Source organism: Mustela nivalis, assembly GCF_964662115.1.
Source record: "Mustela nivalis genome assembly, chromosome: 8".
In the NCBI taxonomy this organism is placed as follows: domain Eukaryota; kingdom Metazoa; phylum Chordata; class Mammalia; order Carnivora; family Mustelidae; genus Mustela; species Mustela nivalis.
The window spans coordinates 8,523,617-8,550,827 of record NC_139027.1 but is presented as its reverse complement, the minus strand read 5'-3'; positions in this window follow the sequence as shown (position 1 = coordinate 8,550,827).

Sequence of the window (27,211 nt, the reverse complement as noted above, 5' to 3'; positions counted from 1 at the left end):
GTGATTGGGAGCCATTTTATTTATTTTATTTATTTTTTAAAAGATTTGATTTATTCACTTGAGATAGAGAAAGAGAAAGAGAGAGAAGAGAGAGAATGCACAAACGGGGTAAGAGGCAGAGGGAGAAGCAGGCTCCCTGCTGAGCAACGAGCCTGACAAGGGGCTTCATCCCGGGAACCTGAGATCATGACCTGAGCTGAAGCAGATGCTTAACCAACTGAGCCACCCAGGCACCCCATGGAAAGTGGTCTGCCTTGGTGTTCTCTGGGGTGATATATCAGAATCTTGGGATGGAGATTATTATGTTTAACTGGAAGGGGTAAAAGCTAAAAGGTGTTGACCCACACTGGTAGAACGGATATCCTTCTAATATCCAAGGATTTCTCCCTCTGACACGATGACTCCGTGGCTAGGTAATGAGACATCTCAGCTTCTCCGTCCCCTACTAACTTGATCTACCTGGAGACACATGAACATTTCTCTGGATTCTAAGAATGGGCAGACAATGTCCCAATCTGGAGACATGGAGGTCCTTGAGACTTAGGGGCATATTTTATATCCCTCTATACTCATAGTGCTAGAACAGCGATGGACACATGTTGGCTATTATCATTGTGTTCTGGGTAAGTCAATCTACGAGTGATGTTCTCTTAGAAATCTAGTGTTATGAAAAGAGCCTGGGCCTCGAAGTGGGGCAGAGAGACCTGGGATTGACCCAAATCAGTCTGTGCCTCTATACATCTGTCCCCATCCAGGACGTGCTGTTTGTGCTTGAGCGAAAGGGGCTGCACGGTGTCACCCAGTCTTCAACTACTTTATGGATGTTTCTAAATGATTGCTTTTTAAGTCCACATTTCACAACTAAAATGATTCCATTGTGTTCTGAAAATCTCCTTAATTGAATGTTCTCTTTGTCAACCCAATAAACTGCCAGTTTTGCAATAAGATTCCCCTGGCACCTTTCCTGGGAGGTTGAGTGTGAGAAATTCACTCACATAACAAGAAATATAGTAACAAATGTCTGTCCATTAGCTCAGTTCTGTTGATGGATCACTTTCTATGTGTCAAGCATCGTGCTAGCTGCTGGGTTGAGCACAGTGGATCATATAGGAACTCACAGTTTAATGGCAGAAGCTTCTCATACACTGTCCTGTTTTCCCATCTGAGATTTTTCATTTTTTTCTATCACACTTTTACTTGGTCCATAAATCACCAAGATTTTCTTGCACACATGAAGTAACACAGTAGGAAGATAAATGTGCCAGCTAAAGATGGCCACACATTTTTGACACTCCCCTTGCTGAGAGGCAAAGTTCATTCCCCTCCCCTTGAATGTGGACTGGTCAGACTCCATAGATCAATACAGAATGGTGGATATTATGTGTGACCTGACCCAGGGCTTACCTTTGAGAAGACTGGAGGCTTCCTCCTTGGGCTCTTGGAGCCCTGAGCTACCATGCATTAAGTCCCATTGACTATTCTGCTGAAGAAACCACACAGAAAGGCCCTACAGACTACTTGTAGAGGAAAGGACCCCAGTGGAATCAAGCCTTCCAACAAACCTTGAAGAATCTCCAGACACAAGAATGAAATTGACTTGACTCTTCCACACCAGAGCAGTACCCAAGAGAGTACCACAGAGATGCCCCAGTTACACCATCTTTCCAAATCCCTGACCCACAAAAACGTGGTCTAATAAAATTGTGGTGGTTTTATAGCGTTAAGTATCAGTTTAGTTTTTTTACTCAGTAATAGAAAACCAGAACAATGTAGTATAGTTATCTTATGCAGCCGGCTAAAGCAATTTCCCGGAAGACTTATCCATAGGAGTAAAAAAACAGAAAACAAACAAACAAACTAAAACCAAAACCAAACAAACAAACAAAAAATTCCCACAAAACAAAATTAAAAAATGATAATGAGAGAATATTTGCTAAATAGGCTGAATGAATCTTGGGCTCTCCTTCTGACAGATCTGCTAAGGAAATATCTTCTTTCCTGATGTGCACAACATCAATTAACAATGATTTTATAATGAATTCTGATTAATCTGTCATGTTTGTAGGAAGTGAACATGACTTTCTCAGGGGATCAGGAACTCTCTGGGGGCAAGGACCAGTCTTCCTCTCTTCCTTCCTCCTTGTCGCAGTGTTGGGTACATCTGCAAGTCAAGAGAGTGAAACTCCATCAAGACAACCATGATTGCTTTGGTCTAGAGGCTTTAGAATTCATCCAGTCCTTAGAAGAGCCTTGACACCATTCAGGGAACCTCGCATCTGCTCTTGCTCTGCCCCTAATTTATCAGGGGTCTGTGATCCAGACGATTTTTCTCCCTAAAGCTTTGTTGCCTCATCTGTAACATAGGACATGAAATTAAATGATACTCAAGTCCCTTCTTTGTCTAACAGTCTGTATTCCAACCAGGACTTTTTAATCATTCATTTTTCAAACCTTGGTAACCTAGCTGCCACAGAAAACGTCCCTAGGTCATGGAAAGCAGCACATGTTTCTTGGAGAATGAAGAGAACCTGTTCCTTTCTTTAGGGGTTTGCGTACTCAGGAGAATATAGATAAAGTAGGATGATTCCTTTCTCCTAATTCGAGTAAGTTCAGCATTTTACAGCAAAAGTTTCGCACGGAGATGGGCACAGTAGTTGCCATGGGGGTCGGGGCAGAGAAGCCGCAACTGCCGTAGCATGAAGATTCTCCCCCAAATCCCCTTCTCGATGTTCAGAAATTACCGATATTTGTAGTAATAACTAATATTTTCTAATAGTGATAAACACGACTTATTTTTAAGTCATTCTGTGCAATGCAATAATTTTCCAGTAAACCGATGCTCCTAGTCTTGACTTTGTGGAATGCCCTCTCATCTCCGTAAATCTTGCTAGGATGCATCTTGAGTGCCATATCTTTCAGGAGTTCTCAGGTAGAATTAAGAGTCTCTACACTGTGCACAGCTCTATCTTAGCCAAGCCGTATTTCATCGAGATGACCTCTGCATCTATTCCTATTTTTGACTCATCAGTTCCTTGAAAGCATGGATTACATCTTACTCATGGTTGCGTCTATAAGGTTTACTCAGTGCCTGCGCGTTATAACTGATGGGCCCAGCGCTTGCCCACTGTCACAGTTTATAAAGGGTGTTCTTTATGCTCCCCCTTAAACAACTGAAAGTGACTTTCTTAAGATCACCTAGCCACACACAGAGGGGGCCTCACACAGAGGCTTGCTAATATTCTTCCCCACATCCTGAGAATTTGGGACTTCTCCCTGGTGGAAGGGAGACAGCTCGAGCCCTGTCCTCCCCATGGATACGTAGCCTTTGTTTTCAGTGTCTGGGAAATACCCCAGAATTCCCTGCTGCGTTACCCCGGGAGACTGTTGCTCAATCCCAGCAGCTGTTCTGGAGGAAAAGAAAAAGCAGACATTCTGAATGTATCATACATACAATGCAATATTGAATTGAAGATCGCTCATGAGCGAGAACTCTTTTATTGTGCAGTCTACTTCCAGTGAGGTCTAGCTCTTAATTTTCAGTGGGCGTAGCAGGAAGCGCTAGTATGTAAAAAAAAAAAGAAAAATAAATAAAATATATATATTACTAATACTGTTGCCATATAAAACAATATTTGGCCAAGATGGTTAAGATATGATTCAGTCCTTGTTCATCAAGTTGCTAAATATTATCCAGTGAGTGGAGTCAACCATATGGCATAACTGAGTTTCCTCGGGAGGCTGGGTAAAATATTGTGTTGGATATAGAATTTGGACTTGGGCAGGTCTCCGGTGGATCGAGCCTGGATCAAGCTGCAGACTGCTAATTCCATGAAGATGAGAGACTAAAGACATGCAGAGACTAAAATGCACATGCAAATGGAAAAAGCACAGCCCGGCACGGATCGCTCTATGAGGCCGTTGCTCTCAGACGCTGATGAGGAGTGGGCAGAGCCACACATCTAGACACAGATGCAATCTTGAAAGAAAAATGTGTGTGGGCAAGCACAGTACCAGCTGGGAAAGTCTAAATGACTGAAACCTATGACTCAGAAATCTTAAATTGCCTTAAAATTAATGAAGCTCTGCGGGGAGGACTCAGTTCATTCATGCCCTTAGCTTGCAAGCTTAAAAGCTTGCAGAAGGGGCCATTGTCCGAAGTCTGGAAGGTCAGACCCCAAGGAGAAAACCAGCCTTCCACGGAGAGGTGGTCTGGGATCCAGGTCCGGAAACGCTGGCTGCAGGGGCAGCTGAGCTGGGGCTCATTCTTCCCACAGGCAGAAGGACCTTGGGCAAGTGATACTCTCTCAGGGGACCTGATTTTTGCACCTGTAAAATGAAAAGGAGAGATCAGAAGATTTCTAAATGTTCATCAGCTTTGATACTCTGATTAGCCAGGGTCCCAGTAAGGAATAGAATTTGATCCAGATGGTTCACAGGAAGGGAATTTTTAGGACAGGGACCCCTTGTAGATGTGTGTGCCAGGCGAACAAAAAAGGCAGAGTGAGTTAGGTGCCCCGAGACTAGGGAAGGACCACTAGAGAGTAAGCAGGAGGCAGTCCGTCCCACGGCTAAAGGACGAAAGGAAAACAGTGTTCCTGGAGCCAGACGAAACTGGAACTCTGGAGGACACCCACCCGGAACTTGGGAGGGGGTGACCAGGTGGGAGCTCCAGTCCAGAGGGTCACACAGCCCCTCCCAGACACACAATACTGACTCCAGGAGGGAGCAGAGAAGAAATTACCAGACTTGTGTCTTATCCTCTTCCCGGTCCAGTTTGCCACCAGTGCCTCTCGTGTCTCAGACCCGATGATAACAGGCAACGGAGCTCATGTTAAACAGGCCACAGGAACTGGCCTCCTGGGGCACAGAGAACTGAAAAGAAGGGTGGAGAATACATCCGGACAGGGTGAAAACAAAAATACCAGCACCTATTTTCTGACTTTTACGCGTGTCATTCTGCTTCTACCGGAGGCAAAAAAGGCAGAACACATTTCTTCTTCCTGGAGCGACTGAAGGACAATTCTCAAGTGACAGAGTTCTGGAGGGCGGGGACCAGGTTTGGCTTCCTTTCTTCACCCAAGGGGAATCTATCACATTGTTTGGCACATGGCGGACAATCAGGAAATATGTGTTGAATCAAAGGCAGATCAGCAGTCCGCATTTATCAACAGCTACGAGTGCACAGAGCACGATGCCGGTGGGTGCTCTGTTAATATCTGTTGAATGAATAATGAATGTGTAGGTTCAAAACAAATTACGTAATCTTTCGGATGAAAGGTTCTGCAAACCTCAGGCAAACCCCTGGTATTTTTGTTCTCAGAGTTGTTTCGACAATGATTTATGGTTGTCATTGCACAATCCGTGTAAATTTCCTGGGCTGTGAAAATGGGCGCCACAGCGTGAGGCTCAGTGATGTCATCAATTAATAAGCAAGAGTGGGCTTAAAGGAGACATCTCCTGCCTACTGTCAGGGCTGAGCTTTTTGAGCAGGAGTGCTTATAAGAGAGGGATGCCTGGTGCATTCAAACCCACAGGACATCCCCTCCAGACATGTAGATGTTCTAACGGAGGGATGGTCTTCAGAGTCGGACAAGCCGAAGACGGACACCGGGCTATGCCATCTCTCGGCTTTCTGACTTGAGACGAGTAGTTGACCCAGTGAGCCACAGTGTACATCAAATTTCTGTCGAATGAGGTGCGTTTACCCACGCAGGGACATGATGGGTGACAGGCACCTAGGAAGGAACCCGCAGAAAATAGACGTTCACCCTCTCTCAGTTCCAGTTTTCTAGCATCAGCAATTTCCTTGGAGTCGATGTGAGGTATCGACCAAGAAAGAGAAAATGTGTTTTCTGCATCGCTATGAATAAGATCTTTATTTATTTTTCTTTTAAAGGTTTTATTTATTTATTTGACACAGAGAGAGATCACAAGTAGGCAGAGAGGCAGGTAGAGAGAGAGAGAGAGAAAGGGGAAAGCAGGCTCCCCGCTAGGCAGAGAGCCCGATGTGGGGCTCCATCCCAGGTCCCTGCGATCATGACCTGAGCTGAAGGCAGAGGCTTAACCCTCTGAGCCACCCAGGTGCCTCCTGAATATGATATTTAAAAGAGAAAGGAAGAAGCATGAAGAGATAGTAAAAGTTACAGACTTATTATTACTTCTTCGTGTTTAGGGACTGATGTTCACATGCATCCTTTAGCATATAGAACATCAACAGAGCTATGGGCAATTCTCGTTAGTGTTTGTTTAACTCATGCGCAGACACAATTGTCTGCAGAGCCCACAACCTTTCCCGGACCCGTCCTCTATCGTTCTCTCGCTGGTGGTTGACACTCCAGACGCCTTTTCCCCCAGCCTTCCTTGCGACGGAGCCAGGCCATACGGTATATTCTTGACCAGTGGAACTGAGGAAAGCATTCTTGAGAAAACTTCCCGAAAGATTTTCCTCCCACTCTGGTAAAAAGAGTGCTTCACTTGTGAAGTGCTTCACAAGCCCTTCTCTTGTCTTGAAATTAATGTGTAAGGATGTGATGCTTGAGGCTTTACCAGCATCTCGTGACCACAAAAGGAAAGCCAAGATGCGACCGTGGGGCTTAGAATAAAAAATGGACTTTGGGTCTTCCTCTGCAGTTCCTGGCACACAGCTCCTAAAACCCTTGTAACTTCCTATACAAGAGCCAAAGGGGCACCTCTGTTAGAATATTTTGTTTTGTCGTCCCGTTCCTGAAATAGCTACCACAGCAATAAAGGTGAAATGGGTGACTTTGGTTGTTTGTAACAAGCCCCTTTCAATTACAGCTGAGTTTATGTTGATGAGGTGATTTTTGGAAACTTCCCAGGATATGTGGGGAGGGAGGCAGTTGCCAGGAAAACCGGCCAGGATTAGAGGGTTGACACTTTCAGCTCCACCCCCAACCTCCGGGGAGGGGAGAGGGGCTGGAGACTGAGTTCACCTCTAATAGCCATGTTTTAATCACTTATACCTATGTGATCATAAAGACCCAGAAAGGTGGATGCAGAGAGTTCCAGGTTGGGGAACCATCTGTGGACTGGAGCAGGGTGTACCCCAGACTCCATCAGGACAGAAACTCCTGTGCTCAGGACCCTTGTAGACCTTACCCTATGTTTCTTTTCATCTGGCTAGTCAGTGATATCCTTTAATACGCTTTGTAATAAATGGGTAATCTAGTTACTAAACTGGTTTCCTGAGTTCTGTGAGTCACTCCAGCAAATTAAATTGAACCCTGGGAGGGGGTTGTAGGAACCTCTGATTTATAGCCTAATCTGTCAGAAGCACAGGTGACTACCAGCTTTGGGGTTGGGGTGTGTGTGTTGGGCAATCTTGGGGGACAGAGCCTTGAACCCGTGGAATCCAACGACACCATCTCCGGGTCAGAATTGAGTTCAGTGGTAGGGACATTCAGTTAGCGTCACAGTATTGCCTGATACGTGGAAAATCTACATTTCTAGTGTCACAATGGAGTTGGGCTGGGGTAGAGTCCTGGGAGCAAAGGAAACATACCCCAGGGGTGTTGTTTTTTCCTCTGCAGAAGAACCAGAGAGAAGCTGGTCTACGCCTTGCTTCATTCCTGCGTTCTGTTCCGAGCTGCCTAAAGCACTCTGACAGAGAAGTTCTCTTTTCAGATCTGTTTTGGAGGAATAATTGAGTTCCTGTGCTTCTGCTTCTCTTCTCCAGTGGCGAATTAAAAGCCTAAAGGTTAGACATCACACGTTAGGTGTTTTTAATCCTTCTATCCACTTACTACTGATCCATTCAATGAACCAATCATTGTTTGTTCAACCAACTCGGTATGTATTCAAGACATACCGACTTCAATCTGGGGGTTGACTTCTGCGGGTCTTCTCTCTGCTCTAGCGTTAGCACTCAGAGGAAGTCTTCCTGAGATGCCCATACCCCCCAAAGGCCCTTCCTTGGTGCATCGTTAGCAGTCAGCCGTGACACCCTTTTTGGCATTTGTCGTATTATAGTGAAATGATTTGTTTGTACATCTTTCAGACTGGAATATACTTCTCCTAAATGTAGGAACAACCCTGGCCCACTCCCTCCCTTTCTTCTTTCCTTCCTTCTTGGTCCCTTTCCTTTTCTCCTCCTCCTCTTTTTCTTCTACTCTGTGCTCAGAGTATTGCAAAGTTCTTGGCCATCAATGAGTATTTTGTTCAAAACTCTTTGTAGACCAGAATTGAACTGGATACCATGAGAAACAGAAGAATAACACAGTTGGTAATTAAGGGCAGAGACGGTGCTTTTTAACTTTGTAATCCTATCGCATGACCCAGAAAAAGTGCTTAGCACATGTTTGCTGAATAAAAAAATTGGACTCAAGGAGAACTGACGTGACAAAACTGATATAAGAACTATTTTGGATATGAGTTAATGTTACCTCATGTAGCATTAGGTAATAGTGATGTTTCATAAATATGCATTAAATAGATAATGTATGCCTTTAATGCATCCAGAATTTAAAATTAAAAATTTCATGTGTTGTGAATTATCACTCTAACCTGATAGGTCATATCTTTGCCTCATTTTGTGCACAGCTTATTCTTTCTCTGATGATTTAAATTATTGGCTTCATTCATATGTTAAGTACACATAGGTAAAATGGATCAGTTTCTGGAATCCTTATTTTTTTAGCTTGCACCTTACAACAATGTCACACTGTTTCCATCTGGATGCATCTGTGAATGCGTGTATAGCACATTTGTCTTCCTTTAATTTCCAGAATTTTTCAGTAATTCCTAGACATTTCAGGATCCAGATAAACTTTGGGCTTTGATTAAGCTCCATTAACATCTCAGAATGACTTCCTAAAGTTGAGATAGTACTAAATTTAGAGATTATGAAATGCAATATAGCACAGTGAATAAAAGCACAGCTTTAGATTTAAATGCCCAGAATGAGAAAACTGGCTCTACAACTTTCTAACCTGTAGTATTGGACAAGCCAGTGAATCTGTTTCTTCATCTGCGAAATAAAAGTAATACTACCACCTACACATACAGTGGTTAACTAGATAGAATAAGAAAGTGCATATAAAATATTTACCCCAGGGTCTAGCATATACAGAGTATTAACAGATACTAATTAGATACTTAATTTTCCAGCATTTTCCATAAAATTCCCACACCCCCACGCATGGCTGATTTGGTGAGGGTGACACTCAAACCCAAGGGAACCAGGTCACAGGAGGGGCTGAGTCATTCAGATTTTCTATGTTTTGAGGAGACTCAAACACTTCCAAAATCTAATTAAAGAAAGGAAGCAAACACCATGGACATATATAAATTGATTTTTAAAAAAATATTCAACATTAGCTCTGTACATACCATGTGTATGCATTTATTTTTACATTTTGACAATACAGCGTTTATTTTGATTGGTAGATCCCTACAGTTTATCTGAAAGGCTTTTTTTTTTTTTTTTTCCTGAGGCACAATTGACATAAAACATCGTATTAGTTTCCAATGTCTATGAATAGTATTGTTAATTCTGTTTGCCTTACAGCCAACTCCAAGCCAGGTTCTGTCATGCAAGTTTCTTAATCTTATATTTATATTACCTTGTAAAGACAAATAATCTGATCCTTAATGATGAACATTTAAACTGAATTTGCAGTAACATTTAAATAGCTTTACCTTGATTTTATGAATTTAAAAAAGATTAATTATTGAAATAATATGACTTTCCATTTGAAGTATTTTTTTTAATATAATAAAACCAGAATCATGGAACACTCTGCGAACTTCTGCTCATAGAGACAACACATGAACCATCATAGTTTCACATTCGGTATGTGCACAGAGAAACGCAGAACAAAACAAGAGCCGGTTTAATTTGAATGGTGACTTGATCTAAATTCAAAGTCATGCTTCATACAGTGATCACAAACACACCTTCTGCCACTTTCATGGTGGTCGGGCACTGCCTCCTTAATTAGTGTTGAAATGGATACTGATGTTTTTTCAGTGCAGTTGGTCTTTTCGTTTCCCTGCGGTCAGTGATACCACAGCAGCTCTCCAGGGTGGAAAGTCAATGTTTGCAAGCATTATGTGACATAGCATAACTAACTTTCTTGAAAACAGAAATTTATATGGTATATTGCATTAATTATGCAATTTGGGGTTTCTTTGTGCCAACATAATTAATAGTGAAAGAAAAAAAACCATGTCACATAAAACCATTAGAAATAGTTGTAGATGTATGTGGACCATTAGATGACACCCTCTTCTCCTTAAACATTCTAAAGCAGGCTTCTCAAACTATTTCCTGCACATTCCTCATCTCTATCTAGCCTGTATTTTGCCAGTTTTTACACTACCCTCCGACTGGTGACTTAGGAGCTCTGGGAAGCCTGCCAGCTTCCTTGAGGTCCTGCCACAACTGGATGGTATACCAGCTGACCGGTAACAGCAGCTCCAGCTTCTCTCCCAGGGACACTCAGAGATGGAAAGAGTTAGCTATCCTTAGCTGCTAGGAACCAAGCACATTTTGCTTTATTTGCAAGTCACTGGCACGTTGTCACTGAAAGAGAGGTGTTAGTTACATTCTGCCTGGGAAGGTCGGTAAAAGAAAGATGTGTTGTTTTGGCCACCTCTCAGATTTAATCATATGTTAACATGGGTCTCTGTTGAGTGCCCTCATTTCAACTCCAGGAGATCGATCATGCAGAAGTAGATAGAGCATGCAGAAGTTCTAAGTCAAGGTCTACCAAACCCATCTGAGCTTATTTCAGTGCAACAAATAGCAATGATTTGTTTAAAAGAAGGAAGAAAAGAAAAAAGACTAGGAAAATGTAAACTAGGTGAGACACGAAGACAGATAAAAACCAAGGCTGCTCTGTGTAAATGGAGATACATGGTCATCCTATGTAGAGAGGGGGAAAGTTAGTTACTGCCACAAAAGTACTGCAAACAAACCACTTTCAAACTCAGTGGCCTCAAATAACAATCACTTATTCTCATGGCTCTGTGGGTCAGCTGAGGGTCTTACTTCTAATGAGCTTGCACATGCTTCTACAGTCAACGGAGATCCGCTCACTGTGAGTGGGCTCTGATTCATGCTTCTTTCCCCCACCCTCCCTGCCAGGCAGCTCGGCCTGCACAGAGTTTTGCTCAGGGCAATAACAGAGCCAGAGGAAGACAAGAACAACCCCGCAGCTCTTCTTCAAGCTTATGTCACACCAGTTAACATCTCATAACCCAAAGCAAGTTGCGTGGCCAATTCCAGAGTCAAGGACTGAAGAGGAAGTTTGCTCTTGGAACTAAAGAGAAAATCTTAATATTTGTGGATAGTGACCCAGTCTCCCCCCCAGGGTGTCCCCGGGAGCCCTAGTTAAGAGTTTTCGTCTTTCATTTTGTGACTATTTCTCCTAAGCCATCTTCCCTGATATAATTTACAATATAGGTAACAATGCATCCCTCGTTTAATCATCACAATTACATATGCTAGTGTAGCATTATTTCTAATTTGCAAAGAAAAGAACTAAGGCTTCAGAGACCTAAGTCTGGCCTGTTGGAAGACAGAGGCACAATTCCTCCAGTCCGAGTGAGCTCACACACAGCCTTTCCTCTTAATTTTTTTTTGCTAAAATGCTCTACTTAATTATTTGGCACAAAGAAATTGCTTTCCTGATGGTTGCTAGAGGTCCTGCTAGCAGTTTGGAACACACTTATTCTCATCTGAGCAGAATATAATTATTGATATAATTCTGAGCTGCTGTAATTTCATTCCACTAAAAAATCACAGCGTGAATCTGAAATATCAGGAAGACTTTGGGGCTAAAGGAAACAAAGTGCCTGGAAAAAGGCTGCCATATGTACAGGATTCAAGCGGCATCTGTGTGTGTTCATTAGAGCCCACCACTCTGTATCTGTTCAATTTGTTCACCAGGTAACTCCAACAACTCATGGGGTTGATGGTAGGATGTGCCCAAGGCCCTCTGCCTCTGGCTAATGCCTAATAAGGCGGTTTGTTATTTTATTTTGTATCCTACAAAGGAGACAGTATTTCTTCTCTCAAACCTATGGGTAAATACCTTCCCAGTATTTTTCTTCCTATTGAGAGCGGCATGTTTATTATAATACATGTCATGTCTTTCCACTCCAGGGCTCTGCCATCAATGGTGTTCACTTAGAAGTGGGCTTCAGGAGCGCGTGGGCCCGAGGACGGAAATTCGGGCAGGACTGATAACGACACAGACTGGGGATGGCCAGAGGGGTTTCTGACGGAAGAGCAGTCAATGAGGAGTCTCCCGAATCTACAGCCTCTTACTGGGTCACAGCACGGGAAGCCAGGAGCAGAGACTGGCAGGTCTGCCCTTGCGTGTGCTGGAGGCACAGGTGGGAGGTGGGGGCAGGGGGGTCGGGGAGAGTGGGGCCGGGCGGTGGTCGCTGAAGTTGGGACTGCCGGCTGGAAATCAAGTGGTGATCTGTGGAGATTGACTCAGAATTGGAGCCAAAAGGAGATGAAGCTGAAATGGGATGTGAATCCTGGAAGGAAAGCGGACGGGGACCGAGAGGAGGGATCTTGGCACAATCCCTAAGGCAGAATGTGGGTGACAGAAGTGACTTCTCATGCTGGCGCTGCATGGTCCACAGGTAGACAGGCCTGGGATTATGCCCACTGTCTATCAGTTCATTAGCTTCTCTGGGGCCCCCAGCAGAGAGGTCCTCCTCAGGAGCTGCTTCAAAGCCAGTCCTCTTTCAGCGTGACCCTAATCCCCTGTCCCTGACCACTTCCCAATAGCTTCACCAGAAGGCTTGGCGATGGGCTTAGTGCTCCAAATGGATAAGGAAGGACTCCCTAGGAGCTCCAGGCTTGAATGAACCACAAGGAAAAAGGCTTTTGTTTTCAAGACGTGGCCTCTGTGGACAGGTGGACGCACTGCTACCTGTCCCTTTGCATGGCTATTGGCAACATCTGTAAGTTTTGCTGACCTGTCCTTGTAGATGGCAGCATTCAGGGCTCTTATTTGGAATATGGAGAGACCAGGGGTGATGGTGTCAATCAAATTTCGGGACGGGGGTAGGAGGGTGTGGCTTGTGAAGCAAATTCCATTCTGCACCAGGACGTATGAACTCAGCCTTCTTTGTCCAAGTCCAAAAACCAACACATTCGCCTAATGGCTGTATCACCCCTGCAGGACCTTGGAGAACAGTAACCCATTGAAAAATTGAGTCAGAGCTGGCAGGAGACTCGGTGAAATGACCACTAGACCCACATGATCTTTCTTTCCCTTTTACCCATATTGTTTCGCATCTGAAACACTTTGTAAACTGTAGAGCACTCGTAAATATCAACTAATAAGATTTACTCATTCATTCTGCAAATATTTGCGGGGCATCCAATCTGTACCAGTTGCTGGATTAAGTGATGGCCACACAGACATGAATAGGACCGTCAGCGTTCCTAGGACTGCAGAGGGTTGGGGGACAGATCCTATAAATGCATAATCACAGTCACCAGACCAAGACAGCAAAGGGGAACTCCAAAGTCTCACCCTGCCTGGGAGGCCCATGGGGGTGGAGCGTTTGTGAGAGGGCAGGTTCAGGGAAGGAGGTTCCCGAACTAAGCATTGAGAAGTAGTCATGTTTGGCTTGTGAGGCAGAAGGAAGAGCAGGCGCGAAGTCCTGAGGCAGGAGAAAGCCTGCTGTGGACAGGGACCAGGGGAGCGGAGCAGTGAGTGGGAGAAAGGCGAGAAAACCAACAGGTGTGATGGCTCACGACAGTGATGGCTCACGACAGGAGTTAGAACGTCTTGAAATATGTGATGGAGGGACACTCTTTTTTTTTTTTTTTTAAGATTAATTTATTTTAGAGAGAAAGAGCTCCTGAGTGGGGGGAGGAGCCCAGGGAATGGGAGAGAGGATTTTAAGTAAGCTCCCCACAGACTGTGCAGCCCAGCTCTGGACCCAATCTCCGGACCCTGAGATCATGACCTGAGCTGAAACCGAAAGTCTGATGCTTAACCAGGGGAGACACCCAGGTGCCCCCCCTGAGACACTCAACTGTTTCTACTAGGGAGAGCATTTTTTTTTTTTTTTTGGACTCTTGATTGTTTTTTATTATCACTGTTGTTGTTACTTCAGAAAGAACTCTCTGGCCACACTAAAGGACTTGCACTCACTTCTGATAGGTATATGAATGAACTGTGGAAATTATTATTATTTTTTAATTAAAAAAAAAATGGAGGTGTGGTAATCAGAGCCCTGTGGTGGAGAGCGAAGTGAGATCTGATACGAAGAGGAGGGCAGCTCTGAAAGGCACAGAGCCTGGAGAGAGCGGGGAGAGAGGGAGGGAAGCGTAGTGTTGAGGAGTTAGGCAACTTTCATGGTCAAGTTTACACAACAGTTGGGTCCAGTATGGTCTGGAGCATTTTAGTTCCATATTGACCTGTTACCCGGGTTGCAACTCACTAACCTCCAGCCACTATGGCATCCATTGAACCAAATGTGGTGGACACTGGGTAAGGGAGCCGTGGCCTCCCCCAAAGGGGCATGTACAGAGGTGGCACCTTCACGCCACTGCTCATGAGAAGCACCTGGAGAGCTTTTTAAGAATGTAAGGCCTGGGTCCTACCCCAGACTAATTAAAACAAAATCTCTCATAGGAAAGATATAAGTCCTAATTGAAGTGTAAGGTAGGAGATGGGAAGGTGCCCAGCGTATTTGGGGAAGATAGGAGGACGCGTTGTGAGTGTGTAGAGGAAGCGGGCTTGGGAGAGGAGATGTAAGCTGGAGGAGGCAGCGGGTGGGGGGTGTGTCTGCAGAGGGGGTCAGCCAGGGCGCTCCCCGGAGACGGGGGCTCTGGCTCTGCCTCTCCTTGCTGCTCTGTCACCTCAGGCATTTGTCTTTAGTCTGTCCTTTCAGTGTTGTCAAAGGTAAATTACCAGAGACTGGGGCTTCAACAGCAGAAGTTTCATCTCTCACAGGTCTGGCTAAGCTGTTGGTGGTATTGGTGCCTTCCGAGGCTGCGAGGGGGTGTCTGGTCCCAGCCCCTTCCCCCACTGCGGGTGGTCTGCTGGCAATCCGTGGTGGTCCTTGGCTTGTGGAAGCATCACGCGGACATCTGTCTTCATCTTCACAGAGCGCTCTCCCCGTGTCTGTGTCTGTCTCCAAATCTCCCCATTTTATAAGGACACAGTCATACTGGATTAGGGCCCATCGTAATGACTTCATTTTAATTTGATTACCTCTGAAAAGACCTTCTTTCCAAATAAGGTCACATGTTGAAGTTCTGGGGTTAAGACTTCAACCTCTGTATTTGGGGAGGATAAAATTTAACCCGTAACCACTGGGAATAAACATGTTACTATCACCATCCTCTTTATTATCATTTCTACCCATTTTGGAACATGCAGAGCCCGACTCGGCAGAACATGATCTTACGAACCCTCCCCCGAACACCGTGCAGTGGACGGTATTGACCTTATTTTAGCGCAAAGAGCCAAAGGAGCGGGACTGGGCTCGTGAAGAGAACCAAATGGTGGAGGCTCACCTAATGTGTGTCTGACTGTGTTATCCCACATGCTCCCATGAAGGATGGGCTGAGTCTGAGCTCAGAAAGCACTTTCAGGCCTCGGAGATCTGTATTTTTCTGTAAGGCTAGAGTGAAAGGCTTTTTTGGCATTGCCATTCTCAAGAAAATGGAGCTCTGCAGGACTCACAGGAAAGGTATGCACGTATTGAATTAGTAACAGGATCCTGAAGTACCAGCTGTCTTTCTTTATTCATAGCTTTTCAGAGCCGGAGGTACAGTGCAGTGCAGGAGGAGGAGGAGGTAAGAGGAGGACAGGAGGTTGTGTAATTCTTATAGGAAGAAAGCCAAAAAGAAAAGGAAAAATGCAAGCAGCAAACCCACACAGGCGACTTTACGGAAAAGAGATGAATGTTCCACTGTGTCCCGAAATGGTCATGGAGCACAGGGCTAGAGGAGCTGTTGCCTTTTGCAGTTTTGCTGGAGGCGAGATCTCGACTTGATAAATTATCAGCAACTCTGCTCAGCTCAGCTCAGCTGTGTTCAAGAAACATGTACCGAGAAGCTGTTTAGGCTGCTCGCTCCCGTAGACAGTCCCTGCTCTGCAGTCGCTGGGAGTGTGTGGGCGCCCCAGACCCACAAAGCCATCACCTTGGAACCAAGTGCAAAAGAAAGCAGAGGAGCAGAAAGAAAGCCGAGGGCAGGCTCTGGAGCAAGGTTGAGGATGGGGTGGAGTCAAGGAAGGCTTCTTGGAGGTGGCAACCGCTGGATCTTCAGAGTTGAGTATGGAGTTGCTAGGTAAAGTGAGGAAGGCAGGAGCATGAGCAAAGGCACACACGTGTAGAAACACACACATGTTGACCAGCATGCACGGTGACCGGTATGCATGAATATTCTAATTTGGGCTAAATGTGCCCCTTCTGGTGAGGTGAATAATGCCAAGCTTCTTTTCAAGGGTTAGGAGAGCACACCTTTCCAGCTTCTTCCACTAGAATCTCCCGGGGACAGAAATATAAAACAATCATGTTTTGGCTCAGTTGGCTCAGAGTTGCCAAATATATACTCAGCTTGATATGAATCAGAAAAATCAAAGCACTTTAAGGAAAGGATTAATTATTAAGAGCATATCTACTAAAGCTTAGCACTTAGGAACTAGCTACAGATTGGATCTGAATAGAGCAGGGAAAAGATCCTGGACATCTTCATTGGGTTCTTGCTCCCTAACATCTCACAAAGCATTGGCTGACCCAGGTAACAGAAAGAGAAGTTCACATAACCCCTGCTAACTATTAAAATTTTTCCATTACCTTCCCTTGAGATCACCCAAAGATTAGCCAAACATTAGGGAACGCATCCTGCTGTTGCAAGTTTTATGTGCTGTGTCTTCCTGCTGGTAAAATGATGCTTAGTTTGTAAAAGTAACAAGGGGCAGAAATTCAGAAAACGAATCTGTTGTTATTATAAATATACTCCCCTCCACCATATTATGCTAACAGAGATATCAGATAAAACAGCCACATCACAGAGATACATTTTTTTTTTTTCTTGGAACAAAAGCCTGTTTTCTTTGTAATGTTAATCCTAATGTGGCTTTTAGAAGAAAATTAAATATTGATGAACCTTTTAGAAAATCTGTGGAATATAATGTGTCTTACTTCATTATAAAAACTTTTAAAGAAACTGATGATTATTCTTTCAAAATTGCCTTTCTGACCATAAACACTTCAATGTCTACTGAAATGAATTTTTTTATTATAAAATTATAGATCCGTAAGGGAACTCGTCTTTAAGGTGGGGGCTTCAAAATTTAAATCTTGGATATTTTTTTTCATTTAAAAAAAATACGGAATGCCTCATAAATTTACGTGTCGTCCTTGTATGGGGGTCTGTGCTCATCTTCCCTGAGAAGATTCCCTGAATCGTTCCAATTCCAGTGTATGTGCCTCTGCACCAAGTATTTGTCTTGTATTGTTTTTAAGGCAGCCCATTTTTGAGGACATGGCTTTCCATCCGTTGCAAGTATGATTGTGTGTCATTCAAGAAAAGCAGAAGCCACTTCAAGCCTTCAAAGCAGGAGGGATTTAATCCAGGGAATTAAGCACACTGGTGAGGAAAGATAGGCAAAGCCAACTAGAATAAATTACAAGTACAACAAAGCAACCCAGAGATTAACAAAAGGAAGAAAGCCATCCCAGATTGGACAGCAGAGGAATGGAGGTGTGCTCCCCAAGGTCAGGGGCTGGTTACCAGCTAGGCTGGTAAGTCGTTGCTCTGAGCCTGGAGAGAAGAGGAAGAGGGAAATCCACTTATTTTTCCTTCCTCTAGCATTGCCATCTCTCATTCAAGATCTTCTTTGGTCAGCTGGAGCCCAGAGTGGTGGAGATAGGAGCTTGGAACAGCTGGGGCAGCCTATTATCATGCAGGTGGTGGCAGAGGAAAGGCCAGGTAGAGATAGATGGGCAGACAGTCCTGGGGGCTACACAGCTTGTCAGCCTTCCATTGGCATTATTATTTATTTTTTAAATATTTATTTATTTATTTAATAGAGAGTGAAGGCGCATGAGTGGGGTTGGGGGATGAGCAGAGAGAAAGGGAGAAGCAGGCTTCCCACTGAGCAAGGAGCCTGATGTAGGACTCGATCCCAGGACCCCAGACTATGACCTGATCCAAAGGCAGATACTCAACGGATTGAGTGTCCCTCCATTGGCATTATTTGTCTGGCCAGGGAGAAGGGGCAAGACTGTATAAGACCCTTTTGGATAAAGTCTGGAGAAAAATGAAAGAGGAGGAGAAAGAATGTTCTAGCAACTAAATAGAGAAAAGAGCCTGAGTTGGAGGACCGATCTCTTTCAGATCTCTTCCTTGACACTCTGGAGTTTGCAGATGTATTTTCCAATTTTTATTTTTATTTATTGTTTAGTTTCTTTTGAGTCCCTATGTTTTCCTCCATGTTTTTTTTTTTTTTTTTTATTATGCCCAGGAATTGCAAAGATCAACAAGATAGGAAACAGCAAATGTTGTGGAGAAAGGGGAACCCTCTTACACTGTTGGTGAGAATGCAAGTTGGTACAGCTACTTTGGAAAACAGAGTGGAGGTTCCTCAAAAAATTAAAAATAGAGCTACCCTATGACCCGGAAATTGCCCTACTGGGTATTTACCCCAACGAAACAGATGTAGTGAAAAGAAGGACCATAAGTACCCTAATGTTCATAGCAGCAGTGTCCACAATAGCCAAACAGTGGAAAGAGCCCAGAAGCCCTTCAACAGACGAATGGATAAAGACAATGTGGTCCATATGTGGAATGGAACGGTACTCAGCCATTAGAAAAAATGAATACACAACTTTTGCATCAACATGGATGGGACTGAAGGAGATTATGCTGAGTGAAATAAGTCAAGCAGAGAAAGTGCAACGCTCTAGAGTCAGGATTTGAAATCTGGCTCTGCCATTGTTTAAATATGGGTCACTGAGGAAGACCTTAACTTTTCTGAATTTCATTCTCATCTAAAAAATAGAATGGGAGTTCTTTATATTGACTCCGCATGGTTTCTGTATGAATGACTGATGGCATCTCTCAAGCATTTGCCTGGAAATTATGTTTTGATTATCCATCACGCCTAATGCATCATTCTTGCTTGGACCACTGCCATAGCCTTCCCATGGCCTCCCCACAAGCTCTCCTACCACACACTGTCTACATCCCACTTGATAGCCAAAGTGATCTTTGCAAAATAGATGTTGGATCTCCATCTCGTTCCTGGCTATAGTCCCATAGTGGCACCGATTGCAGGCAGGGTGAAAACCAGTGTCTTTCCAGGGGCCTACAGAACCATGTGTCACCTGGTCCTCATTAGGGCTCATTCGCTGTCTCCTGTCCCTCTGCTCTACCTCCCCAGCACCTCACACTCCAGCCACGCTGGTCTCCTTGCTCTTCCCTGGACAGGCGGGCTCCTGCTTTAGAGCCTTCTTGTTGCCTGTTCCAGTAGCCTCTTCCCTTGATGCCCATACAATGAACTTCTCAGCTCCCCTAAGCTTTTGTTCAAATGTCACCTTGTCACTGAGGCCCCCTCCGACTCTTTTATTTTAAAATCACACCTCATTCCCTACACCTTACCCAACGTCCTGGCATGTCTCCTTTATCTATTAAATTTCTCTTTTCCCCATAGCACCTGGCATCTTTTCTCATACTTGGTGATACTCTTGTGTGGATGCAGTTGGAGAGAGACACTGGGTTTCTGGTGCTGCTCTTGCTCCACAGGTGGCTTTTGTGCCCTCATCACTACCATGGAAAGTTGGTCAAGATGAGCCCTTCCATGCCTTTATGATTTGCATTCAACTGTGTTAGTCCATGCACACTTTTGGAGAAGCCATACACCTGCAAGGGGAACACACCTGTATTGCCCCTTATGTATCTGTCCCCATTGACAGGATGGAGGCAATAGATTAATAACAGAGGGACTAAACTTCCAAATGAAGGAGAGCAGGGAGGGAGATAAGCTTTTCAAAGAACCTCTCTACAGGAACAGAGCTCTCAGCAGAGCTATCTGGCCCCTTGCCCCTTCACTCAGGGTGCCCACCTTTCTGCAGCACCTAACGTGCTCACTTCATTGACAAAGTGGAGGAGAACAGGTTGCTCCAAGGACTAGAGTCCAAGCTCCACTTGCATCTCTCTGTAGATACAGAATACTATCTGAGCTCCTGGGCTGTAGGTGTCAATCCATTCATCCTTGTGGCTGGCCATTCATCATCTTGCTCCTTCCTCTCTCAAGCCTACTCTCTTTGAGCCACCAGATACCTTTAAAAGGTATCTCTGGGTTGACTGCCCTTCCTCCCAAATCATTAGATTTTTAAAATATTATTTTTATCCTTTTCCCTTTTTGAGCTCTTGCTCATGTTGTTGGCTTAGTCCTCCATGTCTGTGCCTATCAAAATCCTCATCACTCGTGGATGCCTGTTCCTGAGACTGGCAGGGTTCATTGAGAACAGTGGATGTCTCCCACCCATCTTTCCTCTTGGTTAGGGACACTGGAGTCTCTGACAGACGGGCAGCAGGGGAGGGGGTTCTGTAGATGCAGGGAATTTAGCTTACAGAAGGGATTATTAATTTGCTAAATGAATGACCAAATGAATAAACCATTCAATTAAGTGATAGTAGGAAAAGACCAAGGGAATAAAAGGAAGAAAAAGAATAAGAATTTGGAGATGAAGGATAACTTCTCAGCAAAGAAAAGTACCTAAATCTATATTAAAAAAAAAAAAAAAAAGGTATATGGTATGTTTCTCTACGTAGAATCTCCCTCAACCCCAAACCTGTTGTAATTAGAGGGATATGAAAGCCTTTCTCAAATCTGTCTTTCATAACATGAAGCTTTCTAAAGGGCTTATTTTGTATTCAACCCCCATTAAGATTTTTCTGGAGCCTAACTCTCCATAGGCCCTGGGAAGCTGTACGGGGGTTCATCAGAGGAGAGGAGAGTCTGCCTTTCACATATTCAACAGAATTGGAAAGGAATTGATTGGTGGATCTTTATGGCAAATCTGGACGCAGTTTTTGGGATAAGATGCACACAATGATTTCTAGCCTCCTACACTGCCACAATCAAGGGAGCCTTTTTATGCTATTCGGTGGTTGATAAATGGGTAATTTATATTTTATAATGTAAATTGTCAGACTTTCCTTTATGTAATGACAATAGACTCTACCCAGCTACTTTTGTGAAACCTAAAAACAGCGTTGCTTGGGGCCCGATGTAATGTGCAATCAATAATTTAGCAGCAGAGCTCTTCCCATTCTATTTACAGTAAGTTAGAATTCATCTCCGCAGCCAACGTGAAACATCACTTAGTGAATGGCGAAATTCAAATATGTCTCCAGTGTAACCGGATGCTCACCGAAAAGGCTCTCAGAGTTCCAGAGCTACTCTGGAGTTTGGATTTCTTCCTCCCACACATCTCAGTATGTGTCCTCTTTTTCCTCCTGGCTGCTTTTACTCCAAATTAACTCAATGCCTGGTATGTACATTAATTTGTTTGTATCTTCAAGGGCAGTTTTCACTTCCTAAAATGCATTGCATAGAAACTGTAGCACCTCAGTCCCACCCAGTATGTTAATGATTTATGTCTAAAGAGCTTTCCCATTCCACAGTCCTCACTATTATAATGCAATCGGCCAGGGAGATTTTTCCATATACATGGAAAAGCAAGGCTCAGAGAGCTTAGGGCTTCTCCAAGGTGACTTAATTGGTGCTGGCATTCATTGAAAGTATTTTAACAAGCGCCACCTACAAGCAAGGTGTTGTCCTCACAATGGATCCTGGCTCTGATGTTGAAAAAGAGGAGATTGAGGCTGACCTCATCAAACTTAACCCTAAAGGAGAAGACAGACATTTACTATTTACGCAAATGATGATTTCATCACATTTGTGTGGTGCCAGTGGAAATTCGTAGGGTGACATCTGAGCCCAAAGCAGGAGACCCCATGCAGTCCTGGAGGCCAGGGAAAGTAGCACTTGCACTTAGAATTAACTGGTTCCAAGCGGGAAGGGGAGAGCATGTCAAGGAGACAGACTAGCAAGCACAAAGAACCCAAGGCAGGACTTGTTTGAGCATGGAAAGAAGACCTTTATCAAGGGGCAGAGGTCTCCTTCAGATCCATGCCTTTTGACGCCAACTGCCAGGCTTTTCCACTGTTGTACCAGAGAGTTTCTGTTGTTGCATCTGGCCTGGACGTAGTCTGAGAAGACCACCTCTACTGCCCAGAGAAAGACTCTAACGTCAGCATTAGTGCGCAGGCTGCTCTGTCACAATCAGTGACAGCTTAGGGCAAATGCACCCAGGCTACATGAATGAACGGCAAATGGTAACAGTGTTTCTTTCCTGGAATGGGAAGGAAGCAATCATGTGACGACTGTAATACTGTCATCACATGGCATGCGATGGAAGCCTTGATGTGGTGACCTTGCCCAGCGAGTAACGTTAGCTCACCTTTTGACAGCACTTTCACATGTGAACGCCTCGCAGCCTCTCAACATAGGAATGGATACAATCGTCCCCATTTTACGGTTGAGGTTACTGATGTTCAGAAGGTTGCGTTTCTTGCTCCCAAAAGGCTCTTCTGTTGAGACGCAGAACTTTGTATCCACTCCCTTTTCTTCAACTATTTTATTTCCTGTAATCCAGCATGAATCCCGGGCTTCCCACCTTGCGGCTCTGTGACATTGGGTGGGGGGCACTTCATCTCTAAGCACATCATTGTTTTGCTTTATAGAAGGGGACAACAATAATACTGACTCACAGGGCTAGTGTGAAGATGAAAGGAGTTCACATGTGGCAGGGGGCTTAGGACCAGGCTGGGCCCATGGTAGAAGCCAAGCAAGTGTTAGTCATACCATGGGTAATTCATTGCTACTATTCCTGTTTCCAGAAGAACTTAGTTTAATATTTTAATTTTATATTGATAGAATCTGACCCTTCTATCAGCTCACTCTGAAAGTAAAAATGAGTTAAGATGACTGGGGCAGGGGCAGGGAAGAAAGGTATTCTTTCTTCTTTTTTGATAAATGGAATCTATTAAAATTGGATTAATGGGCCTTGAACTTCAAAGGACACTTGAGCCTTTAGGCTAAAGCGATCATTCCCTTTTCTAATAAAACTGCCAGCCACAGCACAGGTAGTTTATGCCTCTCATTCATTCATTCATTCATTCATTCTCTTCTTCCTTCTTCTGCAATATACCACGCGTGGAACAGCTCCGGTTAGGAAGATGTTGTTTTCGATACAGCAATGAGCAAAGCAGGCAAAATCCCTGCCTTCATAAAGCTTCCATTTTAGTCAGGGGGAGGAAGGAGGGAAGGAAAGAAAGAAAGAAGGTGGGATGGAGGAATAAAGTGTGAGGGAGGAGAGGAGTAGAAGGAGCGTGAGGGGGAGCGAAAGGAAAAGAAAAGAGCCATGTTCCCTGGGAACCGTAGCATCAGAGAGACGTGAAGCAGGAAGAGAACGTGGAGTGCAGGGTGGGGGTGCTTGGAATGCAGGGACCAGTGTCACCCCACGAAGGTGGCATTTGGGCCAGGGGTCAGGAAGCGCCCACACAGCTCCCCGGGTTAATAACACCCTGGGCAGAATAGTCTTTGTGTGTCCGCTAATGGCTTTATATTGATTTCTCTGAGGAAAGAACCCTACCTTCTTTATACTTAATTAATTAAGTAACGATTTTCATTCATGTATTAAGTCTTTGATGATTACCTGCTTTGTTCTCCGTCTGACCCTGGGCGCTGTGGCCTCAAATGAACAGTGCACCATCCTGGCAGTTACTGTGTGACACACAGTGTAGCCTCCTCAGTGACAATGCTGGGTGATGGAGACGATAGCTCAGAGGACAGTGGGAAGGAAGGGAGATAGTCCTAGATACCCAAGGGGAGGCTGACAGACCCAGGGCCTTGGCCCTGGTGAAGTCACAAAGGAAGTGACAGTCAAATGAGCCTTACTAATTGAAGAGGACTTTATCAGGGGGACCAAAGGAGAAAGGGTGTTCCAAGCAGAGGTCCACCACCCTCAGCGACACGGTGGTGTCCATTGGTGGCAGGAGCAAAGGATGGGAGGAGGGGTGTGTAAGGAAAGAGGCCGAAGACGTCAGAGGTCAGAGCACATGGGGACGTGCAAGTCATGATGGAGGGAGTGACCTCCGTCCTGGAGCAGGCCAGGGTCGTGGACGACTTTTGAGCAAGAGCAGGGTGTGGTTACAGTTCTTTGTTAGGATGCCCACTTCCTGGCTGTGAGGTGGGAAGGAACGGTTTTCTACCAGTGCCGGGTTGCAGGACGGGAGACCACGTCCGCTGACAATGGGAGGGTTATAAAGCCTGACTGACAGAGGGATGAAAGGGTCAGTGTTGGCTTCTAGATGTCACGAGGAGGTCAGTTCAGCAGGACCTAATGAAACCTGGCTCAGAGCATGAGGACGGAGACCAGGAAGCATCTTGGGCTTCTGAGGTGGGTGGCCAGATGTTGGTGGATGAAAATGTCACAGACCAAGATGGGGAGTCTGAATGATTATGGACTCAAGTTTGGGCAAGCTGACTTTGAAGTTCTCCAGGGACATCTCCAGGCAGTTGAAGACAGTTGTGGATTAGGGTCTGGAGCTCATTTCAACAAGCAGCACTGCATGTGAGTCCCGAACCCCATAGGACCAGATCGCCCTGCACTGAGTCCTGTTTCAGGGTTCTATGGCTTATGAAACCCTGTAGCATGATTCTTCCCCATAGCATGGAGGTGGAGGTAGCTTGTCTTCAATGTTCAGGCATCATGTTCACAAGGAAACATTTGTAGAGGATCAGGCATATCCCAGACAGTGTTTCGAGAACTTGACATTAACTTTCATATTTTGAACTTCAAGTGCTCTCCAGGGGGTAGCTACTCACATTGTTTCTATTTTATAGATAAGGAGGCCAAGGCTCAGGGAGGGAAGTTAACTTGCCCAAGGTCACTGCACTAATAATAGATTTAGGATTTAAACCCAGATCAAGTCATAAGGACTGTGCTTGCAGTTATATTTTTACCACTTAAGGTTTTGTTGTTATTATTTTGTGTGTGTGTTTTTGTTTGTTTGTTTTGTTTGTTTGCTTGTTTTGAGAGTTTCACTTAAAAGAATGGGGCAGGGTAGAAATTTCCATTATGTGAAAATAAAGTGTTGTTGACATATTCACTATAGAGAGAGTGCTTAAAGGAATACTGGACTCACTTAACTTGGATTTGATAATAGGTTCATGGAAATAAGACATAAGGCTTAGAATTTCCTTGAGGGTCTCCCTTAGAGCATTTACTGAGTATCAGCAGGCCCGAGGGGCTGCTGGGAACAGAGCAGTAGACAACATAGATAACACTCATGCCCTTGGAGAGCTTACCAGAATAAGAAACCAAAAGTGGTTTACCGTTTTGTCCCCTAGGTGAGGTCCTTCCTACCACATTTAGAAACTGAAACCTCTCGAGCAATGTGCCTGCATTGGTCTTGGTAACCCAAGACCCCACACCATTCTCTGACAGGTCTGGTGACAAGGATCACTGTCAAAATCCAAGAGACCTCTGGCAGGAGGGTGGAGTAGGCAGAGAAAAAAATCTGGAATGGAAAGGGTGGTATTCAAACTGATGGCTGTTGTTTCATTATTATTAATAATGATAACTAGTTTTTTTTTTTTTTAAAGATCCCATTTATTTATTTGACAGACAGAGATCACAAGTAGGCAGAGAGGTAGGCGGTGGAGGAGAGGGAAGCAGGCTCCCCGCTGAACAGAGAGCCCGATGCAGGGCTCGATCTCAGGACCCTAGGATCATGACCCAAGCCAAAGGCAGAGGCTCCAACCCACTGAGCCACCCAGGCGCCCCAGTAACTAGTGCTTTTATTACACTTTAGAGGTCACAAAAAAAAGTCCCTCAGCCCTTGCCCTGGCAGAATCCCTGACTATCTTTCTATTCCAAAGGTCTTACTGCGATTGCCTTCCTATGCAATGTTTTCAAGGCCGGGCTGTGTAGGAAGATGTGTGAGAGATTTTTTAAAAGTTTGCTGGGGAAGATTACCAATACTTTTCAGCTTCTGTGGCCCCAGCTCCAGTAGCCTACACAGAAAGTAAGGGCTATTGGGGGTGAGTTCTTGTCTCCACTGTTTCAGAGGGAGAAAACAGAGGGGCTTTACAGTTTTTGCTTTTTCCTTCCTGGAGCAGACATGTTGCCTTGCTTTGGGCAGATACTCTCTTGATGAGGCATATCCCATCCCAGGAAGCTTGTGGCTTAATTCAGAAGCAAGAAGTCCATGTAAAGCGAGGTGCAGGATAATCTCCCCCAGATTGTCACAGCAGGAGCTTGGCTTCCCATAAAGATGCCACCTCCAAGACAATGAAACTGGCTAGGGTCCCTCCAAACAAGATCTGTCCCATCATGTGCCTCCTGTGACCTGACCCAGGGAGCCCCTCTGGAGCTAGCCTATGTAACCTCTGCAACCAGAGGTATTGAGAGGACAGCTTTTCTGCTGTGTTACATGGCACAGGCCTTCCCCCTCTCCTTAGGCACATCAGACAATGCACAAGACACCAATTTTCCTGCTTCCAGAGTAATAGGAAACTCACTTCATCCCAGAACCATATTCCTGATGGCAAAGGGAAGTAAGAGCTCTCATTTTTCCTTTAAAGAGTGGTTCCTTTTTTTGTCTTTTTTCTTGCTAGTGTTCATGAATACGTATGTATGCTTGCTGAGATGGAAAAGCTGGAAAATCTTCAAAATTATATTACGGTCCAACACAGATGCCAGAAAAATCTGTAGGGAACAGAGAGGGTGCTATGGGCTGATACTTCATTCAGCGAGTTTGGGTACAGCACATGAAATTTATTGTTCCATTCTTGTGCTAAATATTTCGTACCCAAATATAGACCAAGAAAAGTCCTCTTGGTGGTTATGTTCCAGATAACAGGGTGATTCCTGGGTAGCTGCTGGTTCAACCCAGTAACAGAACGGTGCTCTTGCTTGGCAAGAATTATCTGCACACCCTCTGTGTCCTGGCAAATTGAGAATTGCTGTAAGCTAGTTAAGAAATGTAGCCTACAGTTGCTACAAACAGGATTACATTTGGTTAGAACTGTGCAACCCGCTCTTAGAAAGTCATTACACCAGCTCTAAGTCCCTATAGGTAAGGACGCACATTGTATTTGCATTTATATTCTCCACAGCTAAG